Source organism: Sinohyriopsis cumingii, unplaced genomic scaffold (genome assembly GCF_028554795.1).
Source record: "Sinohyriopsis cumingii isolate HCF-2022 unplaced genomic scaffold, ASM2855479v2 utg000488l, whole genome shotgun sequence".
Classification (NCBI taxonomy): Eukaryota; Metazoa; Mollusca; class Bivalvia; order Unionida; family Unionidae; genus Sinohyriopsis; species Sinohyriopsis cumingii.
The window spans coordinates 106,214-119,238 of NW_028315905.1; positions in this window are offsets into that span (position 1 = coordinate 106,214).

Here is a 13,025-nt window from a genome sequence, read left to right on the forward strand (position 1 = left end):
GAGTAACATAAATCGCATCGGTATTTTTAGGTCTGCTTCAATACAAAATTCTAGCTGGATTTGATTGTTTGTTCAGCATCACATCACCATACACTACTAGATTATTAGTACATCCATCAAGATCATCTACAGATGGAGCTTCATCAATATCGGTGATAAAATCAATAATATTGTCGCCATTTTCATCCAACAGTTTTGCCTTTTCATTAAAATCTTTAAGCACATCGTAGCACCGTTGATCATCTACAGATGGTGCCATTAAATATAATTTATCCCTCATTATCAGATTAAGCAACAATTGCGTCTTACCAGACCCAGATGGACCTATGATAATTGTTCTGATAGAATTTGGTAGCGCTTGATGATGTTTTACTGGCTCTTGTTTTCGTGTCGCTGAGAAATCAATGATATCCATTTTGTAGAAATATAATAAATAATATGAATTTATATTGCATTCGATGTAAAACATTTATACCAACCAGCAATTTATTACTTCAGTATTTTTTGCAAACAACCAATTAAGAAATAATTTAATGTTTATAGCGGCACTGTACATATTTCATCCCGGATAATACTCTTTAGAATATATTTTTTTTACCCATTCGTTCAGGAGTCCATTTATCTCCCTTCCATCGGAAAAAGCTATGGTAAGTACGAGATTTAACTACTCGCTGTTTATTTCCTTGGCGAATCTATGAGTCGTAGTTAATACAACCATAAAAATTGAACTGGGGCGAAATAATTCAATCACACGTGTTGTTTTACCAGAACTACCAGGCATATTGAGATAAACTGTTTTATGCCTAGTTACCTGATCATATATTGATGGTGATGATGATACTGTTTCTTGAGTGTTTTCATTATAAGTATTTTTATACTCGACATCAGCTGTTTCATCATAACTAATTAATTGTTATTTTTTTAGTCTCCATCCACCCCTATGATGATTCAGTACCAATATTTAGTTGTTTTAACAAATCTACGTGTTTCTGATCAATATAAAATGAATCCGTCGCTACTCTAACGGAGAGTTTTGGAAATCTGTTTACCATCGATAATAGATTTATTGAAACGTATGCGAGCAACGAAGATCTTGAATGAGTATATTACGGCGATTCACCATCAATGTAATTCACAGTTGTAACTAATATAGTTCCATCTGACAAGAACACTGTTTCTCGGCTGATATATGTATTTTTCTTCATTGCATAGGCGATACTAAAATCTAATTCAGCATCGTCAAGAACTAATCTACAACAGCTTCGTTAATGATTGCGTGATCCTCCTTGTGTAAATTTAACGATTATCTTTCTGCCGAGATCCTTAGCAAGTTAATTTTCATAGCCAACTTCATCTTAATTCTCAAAAGGATCCAAAGATTTGTTTCTTTTTCTGGTAACCAAACTTGATTTTGTGGACGAATCGAAATTAATATTTCACTTACGGTCAATGATGATAAAATTCCCGAATCACGCATGTATTGTAACAATAATGTTGGTGCCCACATTTATTCTGAAAAATGTTTACCAAATCAGGCATAACAAATCATATGAAGATCTTTAGCAAACCTAAATGATGTAATTCGTGCAAAACCCGTTACATCAAATGGCAGAGGTCCGTTTACTGAAACCCGAACGATTTCATGTGTTGTATGTCCAAAATCTCTTTATTATTTTTAACACTCACCCGCTCCAAGAAAACTTCCTGAATAACATGCTACCATATCAAATGATATCATATTTCTGTAATCGTATTTGGTATTCTATAATCCACCATGTCCATATTCGATACAACTTGATATTACATCATGGAGAAAATCAAACCTCGTATGATTCCACGAATTTTTCTCTCTAGCAAAATGAGCCGTGGCTGATGGAATCGTAAAACAATTACTCAGTAAACTTTCATAGTCAGGTGGTATATACAGAGATAAATATTGCTGCGCAAGATGTTTCATTTTTGTATGAAGAAATTCTGTTCGATAAATCTCACCATTAGGCTGTATAAAAAGATCAAATTTGTTTTCTTTATACAGATATTTCCATCAGGTTTAATTAATTCGTCATGATTTTCTTCAGAACACTGAAATACATATACAGGAGCATTTTAACTAATCTGGTTGATACAATCAAATACATTTCCTTGGTAAAATTTGACTGTTCTATCTCGTGGAAATATTGTTGCAGATGTCCACTCAAGCGCATTATGATCAATAATATTTATCGGAGCTCCTTTCGATACATATTTTGGCTCGTATAAATCTCTCCAGTTATTGTTTTAACTTTTATTGGAGATTTTAGTTTTCTATCTCTAGTTTAGCAGCATCGATTATATAGACGCGCCGATATCTTTATCTATTTCTGCCCACTCATTTTTTTTCTTCTTCCTCTTAGATCTGTTAAATCATTTCCAAGTATCAAATTTGTGAAATGTTCCGTAACTCGTCTGGTTACACAATTTAGCATTAAAGTCAAGGATGAAAATTTCATTCGCATAAGTTCATTCACGCTAGGACATTTCAGTGGATGCATTGCATAAATAACTACAGTTACAGGATACGCTCGTTCACAATACAGTTTATCAATTCTTGTTAATATCCCTGGACTGGAATTTTTATTTATCGTAACAATTTCTCCATTCTGAAGAATACGGTCACGCTTGTCACGAATAATTCAGTCATTACCTTGTTCGGTATCAATCAACACAATAAATTTTACTCTGAAAAAATTTGTTCAATTGTCAAGATAATCGCTAAATTTTGCTGCTTGCTTGTCGTTCATTGTGGCATCGATAACATTTTCATCGTTATATTTAAATGTTGTCGACGTATAAAAAGCACCATCGTTGCGAAATTCTTTCTTTGTGTCACTAATAATTCTAATTGTAGCTAGAACTCGCCTCTACGAGTCCGGGGTTAATTTACCAAATTCAAATCTATAGGAAAGATCTTTTTCGAAATCGAATGAAACTTCATTCATATAATATTTAAGCAAATATGTGTTCAGTTATTACATTCTATATTCATAATGACCGAGTAAGAAAACAAATTTATATGGGTGTTAACTGGTTCTACGGATTTATGTAATCGCAACTGTGAAAACCAATATTGTGCGTCTCACACACAATACATCAAACGCGGAAGTGAGGGGCCAATTCGTTGCATAAATTGCCAACGTGGAGTACGAGGAAAGAGACAATTATGTTTAGAATGTGGGGGTATAAGATGCAGATAATTAACGCGGTATTATAAAAGCAATATAATACTGATGTTATTAACGTCAATGATTATATGGATACATTTTCAGATATATATAATTATGATATAACAGTTATCTTTAGAAAATATAATTTTCCATTCTGAAGCCGTTATCAATAAATGTGGAAACTAGCGGAAACACACACACACACACACACACACACATATATATATATATATATATATATATATATATATATATATATATATATATATATATAACTTCGACGCTTGTCACAAATATTGATGAAACAGTTATCTTTAGGAAATTAAATTGTCCATTCTGAGGCCTCAATTAACATTTTTGGGACTTCGGGGAAAAATATAATTCCTCCAGAGGACCCAAAATAATGATAGAACAATTATTTTGTTATTAGGAGATTTATATTATTGATTTGCACTTGAATCATCTTGCAAAGATAATAACTGTGATTCACCACATCATTTTGTAGAATAATGAAGTATTTATATTATTATTATGATTATTACTAACATGTCAAAGAAAATCAGTCAAATTGCAGATTTTCATTGGGTCAAACCTTACGCGATTCTCTAGCTGTTTTTCATGATTTTTTGACAATTTCACGGGTTCTGCTCAGGAATCAGTAAAAAAACCCAAGCAAGCAACATAATTTCAGACCATATTTTACAAGAATTTCTCGATAAACCATCAAATTCATTTAGAGAATCGTGTGGGGTTTGGCCCGAAAAAAATTTGCAATTTGCCTGATTTTGTTTGAGAAAATCGACTTCAATAGATTAAGAAATGATGAAATTTAGTCAAAATTCACCATAAGTCTTATAACTGTCTAAAAATCAACATCATCAATAAAATTATTCTGCAGTAATAAAATTATGATTTACTAAAAATGACATTTAAATATCTCATTATCAAAAAATGGAAGAAAAATAATTTGTAAAACACCCGATAATTAAGGAATATGAAGCACCTCGCGTTGAAATTATTAGAAATTGCAAATTTAAACTACAAATTAGTGCTATTATTAATTCTGGTTATTTTATTCTCAGTATTAAAAATAAGGTGTATCTTTCTCATAGATTCATTTATGAATGTTTTAATGGATTAATTAAGAAAGGTCATGTAATCGATCATATTAATTCAAGTCCGCGAGATAATGATCTGAGAGCTGTCACCCAGAGTCGAAAATGGCAAAACTGGTAAATTTAAAAACTTTAACAGACCAGTTGTCGCAGTCGTTGGAATTAATGAAAGAAAATTTCAGTCAATATCCGCAGCAGCTAAATACTTTAATATTATCTCATGCTCGGTAAAATGCGTTGCCGATGGTATAACCTATGCAGCATTTTCGAAAATATATAATAAGTAGATAACATTTTATTATGTTTAATTATGATATCATATTAAAGCAATTATATTTAAATATAGTATATGAATCAAGAAAATATCAGTGCTATTATAAATGAAGTTACGAGGTTGAGCTCTGGACAACCAACACCCAAAAAAGATAAAAATATAAGATCCCCTTATGACATACTTAGTCCTGAAAATATTAAAGAAGAATTTAATTTAGTGGATATGTCGCGAATGCTTGGTAAAATACATTGAATAATGAATATCGTATTATTAAAATACTTGTTGAAGCGGTAAAAAAATTCATTATCTTATATGTTACCAGAGCAAATTGTTCATCTTGCTCGTATGATTAGAAATATTCACATTGTCTGACGAATACTAAGAAAAAAAAGCGGAGTATTATTCATGCAGCTGAACTAGATAATATTCTTTTGGAAGATTTATCTAAAGATTTACCTAAAGATGAATTTATATTAAATACTGATCTTTCAAAATAACTCTAAAGATAAAACTAATTCTGTTTCACAAGATCTATATATTATACAATAGATGATTCATTTTCATTTTTAGATAATTCTTTTTCGAGTTTATTTGAGGTATTCACAACGAAATGTTTATCAGCAGTATATTTTTAAAACAATTTATTTAACAATATTATGGGTTTTATTTAACTCACCATATTTATCATTAATACTTAATAATTCTGCCTCGAGTTTATTTTCGGCACATATTTCATCATATATTTTTTTAATTCATTTTTTGCAATATTATGGAATTGCTTGGCACATGAATTCAGCTTAGAGTTAGTTGGTTAATGCTCTGGCAGCACTTACGCCCCGCATGAGCTAGTACAACTGGTCATGATATCCCACGTGTTGCAGGTTTATTGTCAATGGTACTAGTTAAGTATATGTTCAATAGATCCAAGGTATAGTAATTGATAATAAATCCGGTAAAATTAAAGTAACATTTTTAGAAGTAATTTCGAGATAGTATAATTCGAGCAATTTTTAAAGCAATTCTTTAGTATAAAAAAAGTAAGTAAGTAAATAATGTTTCTACTATTCATATTTGTTTATGTTTGCATGTTTGTGATTAGTTTAGAAGTAATACAAAATTCTGGCAAGTTGGCTGTTTGTAATGTCCATTCGTTTCGTATTCCGTAATCGTTGATAGTCCATAAACTATCCATTTCGTTATCAAACGAATTTGTAGTCCATTTTGTAGTCATTCGATGTTTGTAGTCCGTTAATTCCAGTGTAAGTGTAGTCTTAAATCTGAAGTCCGTATTCGTTCTGTGTCCTTTCCTTTTGATAATTTTGGAGATTCGTTTATCTTTTTGAAGTCCGTAGTCGTTCCGTTTCGTATTCCATTTCGTAACATTCTGGTTATGTACGTATTATCTTAATTCCAATGTCCATTTCCGTTTCCAAGTCGTTTTAAAATTAGTAATATTTCCTGCTCCATAATTATATTTGCCAGTTTTACAAAATCTCTGTTATGGCTTTGTGTAATAGCTCGTAATTTACTCAAGGAATTATCGAGTTTACTGCCGTCGATATGATCGATCACAAGACCGTCTTCGAGTACTCACCCCCCCCCAGAAAACATTCATAAACGAACCTGTGACATAAATAATGTTTCTCCCCCCCCCCCCGGGCAGAAAATTTGAGATAACCAGTATTAGTGACATCACCGACTGGTCTTTTTAGTCGACATTGCTAGATTACACCATCACGGGATGCTTCATAATCCTTGATGATAGGATGTCTCACAAATTCATTTTGCTCCATTTGTATAATATCATTTGCTTAAATAATGATTTGTCTAAATTATTATTTTTAAAAACTAGCTAGATAATCTCACATTTCTTATGACTTTGTCATTATTGTCGTTATTTTTTATCGTAATATCTTTTGAGCTCTCTATATTTTTTACCACCACATTGCACACACAACTGTTTTGTTTTTCACTCTCTCTCTCCAACAGCACACTTCAGACACAGTTTTGGTCCTAAACTCCCTCTACGTACACTTTGTAAATGATATCCGCAGAATTCGTTTACACAAGATTTGTCACAAGGAGTTGTAGAGCCTATCATAAGCCATCGCATTTATTCTTTGTTTGAATCGTTGATCCGACGAATAAAACTTAATAGTATTCACGACGCCAAATAAGAATTTAGTACAGATGGTGCATCTCATGTGTGGGCAACGTTCAAAATCATGCACAATACTGATGGTGTTATCGATGCCACAACGAATGATCAACGAACAGCGATCATGATTAATTATCTCGATAATCGAATATGTTTTTTCAGAGTAAAGTTTATTAAGGCATTAGACGATACTGTCCTTCATAATGAAAATATCGCCCTATTAAGTCAACGTTCCAGACTAGGAACGTTGACTGGTATTTACAAACTGTATTATGAAAGAGCGTACCATGCAACCGTGGTTATTTATGGAATTTATCCGATAATTGACAAACCCAGCGTTAATAGTCTAAAACTGATGAAATTTTCAAAAACAAATTGTGTGGCCGAGCGAGTAACGGAATATTTTACAAAAACGATACGTGGAAATGGTTTAACGGATCAGCGACTGAAAAAATAAACAAATGGGCTGAATCAGTGAAGGATAAATGAGCTGCAATAAACGATGTTGCTGAATTAGGAAAGAAATTAAAAATTCCCAAAACAATAAGAACGATAACTAGAGAGATTTTATACGAATCAAAGTATAAATCGAAATGAATTTCGACTGAAATTATTGATCATAATGCGCATGCATGGACTAATGCAGTATTTCCACAAAATCGAATTGTTGAATTTTACCAGGGAGATATATTTGATTTCATTAATCAGATTAGTAAAGGTGATCATGCATCAGCATGGCTGTTTCAAAGTTCTGAAAACGAGGATGAATTGATTAGACCAGATGGAAGTATTTGTATCGAAGAAAAAAGTAAGTTTGATCAGTTTGTACGACCTAATGGTGAAATATATCGAACAGAATCTCTTCATATAAAAATGAAAAATCTTGCATTGAAATATACCCATAACGATGTCATAAATGAAAAGTTACTTAGTAATTATTTTACTATTCCATCAGTCTCAGCTTATTTTGCTAGAGAGAAAAATTCGGGGAATCCCACGAAGTTTGATTTTCTGAATGATATAATATCGGGTTGTGTCGAACACGGACACAGTGGATTATGGAATACTAAATACGATTATAGAGATGTTATTTCGGTTGATATGGTTTCATATTATTCCGGAAGTTTTCTTGGTATGGGAGAGTGTTCTACGTATTTTGAGCGATTTGGACATCCCACACACGAGATGACCAAAGTATCGATAAACGGAGCATTGCCAGATTTTGATTTGACTGGATTCGCTTGTATCGAGTCATTTAAAGTTTGCTGAAAATCTTCATCCGATTTGTTATGTCTGGTTTGGCAAAAAAAATTCAGAAAAAATGTGGGCACCAATAGTTTTATTACGGTATATGCTTTATGTAAAAATACTATTATTGTTAACAGTAAGTGAAGCAATTTTATTATATCGTCCGCAGAAAGACATTTGGTTACCACAACAAAAGAAATATTCTGATCATGAAAATCCTAATATAACTGATGTTCAGAATAAAATCGCAAAAGATCTTTGCAGAAAATTAATTTCACCCAAGGAGGATCATATGATCATAAGCGACATTGTACAAGATTGATTATGGATGATGCTGAACTAGAATTTATAATTGCTGATACAACGAATAGAAATACGTTTATAAGTCGAGCAACAGTTTTTTTAAATACCAAATGGAACTAAATTAGGTACAATTGTGAGTTATATTGATGGCGGGTCACCGCAGTTTACTCTTTTAAGACCTTCAATGCTCGCCCACGTTTCGATAACTCTATTATCGATGATAAATAAAGTTTCTGAGTTTGCTTTCAGAGTCGCTACTGATTCATTTTATATCAATAAAAACATACAGGATTGCTGGAACAACTACATATCGGCACTTATGCTTCATGGGGTGAATGGAGAATAAGGCGAGAAAATATACTTAATTATTATTAATCTGCAGACGTTGAAATTAAGGGTATTTATTACCCAAAAAATCAAATATCAAAATTATCGTCTGCACCATCTGTATTTCATCCTGTAGCTAGACATAAAACAGCTTATCCCAATGGGCCTGGAGATTGTGGTTAAACAACTCCTGTGATTGAATTATTTAGGAATTTTGATACAGTTGTATTAACACATACACACAGACTCGCAAAAGAAATAAGAGAAAGAAATATGAAATCGTGAAATAAATGGACTCCTGAACGAATGGGAGAGAAATATATTCCAAGGATTGTTATATGGGAGGAAATATGCACCGTTTCATTAGAAACGTTAAAAATATTTCTTGATTGGTTATTGACAAAACATACTGCTGTAATAATGTGTGGCGATCATGGTCAACCACCGCCTTGTGTTGGATTGTCTCCACATGGATGACTGAGGAATTTTGCAGATTATTATGAAGAAATAACTGGTGATCATAGAGCGCTTGATCCAGAATTAAGAGAGTTGAAGAAATTACTCAGACTACAGCCGAATAAAATTCAATGTGAAATAATGTGCGAAATACTTTCAGAAACTCCCATTAACAATTATTGGAATTTATGGAGACCAAATGATTTGATAGTTGCAAGTAGAAAGATAGTTCGTGATACACTTCAACAACAATTATTTATGTTACATAAAGAAAACTTTTCAAATCTACCCGTACCATTGTGGCATCGACCGGATGACAAGCGACGACAAGATATCGACGTTGATATACCAGGATCATCAGAGAAACAAAATTTGTATTAAATTATATTGTTTTAGTTCCTGTCAGTGTTGTTGAGGGCGCGTTAACTCTTGACGAAGTCAGGGACAAAACTCTATGAATGCTAGGAGACGCAATCACAATTCATTCATCACAAGGATTAACCATCTCTGATACAAATGTTATGATTGTCGATGGTTGTACCGAATGGTCAAACTTAATTTATCTCGCAGTGTCTCGAGTCAGAAAAATACATCAGCTGCAAAGAATTGTCATAGACTTTACAAAAACTGCTGGCAACACCTTCGGTGTTGGCGATGTTATTGACAATGATAAAGTTAGAAAACAATTAGTTATAAACAATGTTACAAAAAAATAAGCGCGACTTTGATCTCGATGCTAAATTTATCAAGACATTGAAACAACGACAGAATAATCATTGTGCGAGCTGTAACACAGTAATGTTGTGGCAGTATTCAAATACTAATCCAAGATAATTTACCGTAGATATATTTAATAGTAATTTTTGTCACAAACGCGAAAATGTGTTGCTGACCTGTCATGAATATAATCGTCGTCGAGGTGCTTGTTTACAAAAATGAATGCGGTGGTAATTGTGTATCTTCAGGAATTACTTGTAATTGTTCACCTACAAATCCACGTTGAGGAGCAGTTGAATCTAATCTGTAGATTGCAGGTCTACCCGTGGATCTTACAACGCTAGATATTTTATGTGTCGTAGTACTACAAATAGGATCAGTCGCTCTTTTTTTTACCGCCTTCAAGATCACAAGGTTCATATAAATATATTACAGTCACATTACTTAATAGTGGTTGTTTTGAAAATTCATGTCGTTGTACTGGAATATTTAAAAAAAATTGTAATTGCATTAATGGGTTTCATGGCAGTTGTTCGAGTAATTTCATTATTTAATGCATTTATCACACTTGGTAATCTCGTAACCCATTCGCGAGATCTCGTATCTTTCTGAATTATTTCCTTTGCATATTGATATCCAAAATAACCGCTCAGTAAGTGTTCGATTAAATCGTTCAACAATTGCCTGATCACGATGAATTGCAGTATGTCCTCGTCTAATCTGGACGTTATGTTTTTTCATCAGAGATGATACTGCCCCTATAAATTCCTTGCCAGGATCAACTTGTAGCATTTGTGGCCATCGCAAGGATCCTCGTTGATAAATTCGTTCAAAAGCAGAAGAAACTTCAGTTGCTGTTTTAGTTGATAACGGCTCTGCCTTCTTATATCTACTTGCAACGTCAACAACGGTCAACGCGTACTTGTATGTTAATTGACGTCTTGCAATTTTAATAGTATCATGTGGTGAAAATAAAATATCTGCTTGATAAACTTCATTAGGAGTGCTGACATCAAAATGTGCATGCTGAATTGTTTTAGGTGGTGGTAAATAAATTTGCCATATTGCCTGTCGTGCTAACCATTTTGCAGCAACAGATCGTGTGACATTTGCTGTATCAGCGAGTTTACTAATCGCTGCTCTACCTTTCCAATATACTCTTGGGCTATAATAAATCGATTCCGTGATTTTATAATAATCGGTTGATTAATTACCTGCTCCGAATACTAATTTACCTTTTATCGCAGATATTACCAACCAAAATAGCTAATTCTTCTTTAAAAGGTTTTTTTTTTTTTTTTATAGAATTCAATGCATGAATCAACTTCACATCTGCAATATGTCGTTGTTGCACATCTGGATTTTTTTAAAAATAAGCTACATCATGAACGTGACATGCTAGATCAATGGCGTTTATTGGATATTCACCAGATCTTGGTTGATCTCGCTCGTCAAGTCGAATATCAAGTCGAGTTCCAGGACCGCAATAATTATATCCTGGAAGATGTTTTACTCCTGGGTATTTAGCCCATGGAGCTCCTGGTAATTTTCCTTATGAAACAGCGATATCACCACCAGACACTTTGTGTCCTGACTGTGTGAGAGAGATAAATTTGTATTTTTTGTGTACCACGTTTTACACATTTACCTGTAAGTGCACGGTTTTTATTTTTTTGCTATTATTGTTGTTAATCCACTTGTGGATGTGGATGCTCTACACTTTACACAATATAGATTATATTATTTATTATATCTGTACAACATGGATGTCATTGATTTCTCAGCGACATGAAAACAAGAACCAGTAAAACATTTTTCAGCATTACCATATTCTATCAGAATGATAATAATAGGTCCATCCGGATCGGGTAAAACACAATTACTGCTTAATTTGATAATGAGATGGCTCAAATTGGAATAAGCTGTATCTAGTAGCTCCATCCGTAGATGATCAAAGATGTTACGATTTACTTAAAGATTTTAATGAAAATGCAAAATTGTTGGACGAAGATGGTGATGAGATTATTAATTTTATCACCGATATTGATGAAGCCTCGTCTGTAGATGACCTCGATGGATTTGTTAATAATTTATTAGTATATAACGACCTAATGCTGGACAAACAATCATATCCAGCTAGAATATTTTCTCGAGACACACATACAAATACTGATGTGATTTATGTTACTCAGCGATATACACAAATACCAAAAGTGATCAGAGATAACTGTAATATTTTAGTTGTATTTAATGGAGTTGGTACACATACTCTGCGAAATATTCATCAGACTTGGTGTAGCGGAGATATGCACATAATCAGATTCAAAAACTCCTTTTCAAAAGCACAATCTACTCCGCACGGATTTATAACAATTAATTTACATGATCCTCGATCACGATATCGTATAGTTCTTGATAAAATATTTTGTTGAGAGATTGATTTAATTACTCATATATTTATTGCAGCAGAGAGGTTACGACCTCAATGAAACATCTGGTGGGTAAACGAAAACACGCATACAAATTTAGTAAAACACAAACGACAAAAATAAAGTAACAAAAAAATAACAAACTAACCCAATTAGAGAAACTCTCGGTAAGTTAGAGGCTTCGGTTTGACGTTAATGATCTTATTTTTTTTTTCCATTTTCGTAGGAAGCTTAATTTTGTCAAAAATGACGTTTTAGCAAAAGGTGTGTTCACCCTCTCTGCTGCTCCTTTGGATGTAAAGATAGGAATAATGAATTTCTGTTACCTTCTCCCTTATATAAAAACCTAAGTCCAGGATAAGGGTCAAACGTTCGTTTCATGAACATACCAAATCGTCACCAATATCAGGTCTATTACTAGGCGCTTAGTAAACAACATGGCAAATATCAGGTACACAACAGGGGAATACCAATGTCCTAACCCCTAAAACTAACCTTCGAGTTATTATTGTTGTGGGGTTTAACGCCATTTTTCAGCACACGATAGGCTATGCATGGCGGCCAGTATTATTGGTGGAGGAAGAACCCGGTAAAACCCCGGGAAGAACCACCGACCCACGAGAAGCAACTGGCAAGCTTTCTCACATACCTACATTGGCCAAATCCTAGACTCAAAACCCACGCTGACAGAGGTGAGATGGCAGTGATCCGTAACGGAGAGCGCTTTAGACCACTCGGCCAATCGGGACCCCTAACCTTCAAGTAACAATAATCTTAAAATATACAATCTTAAAA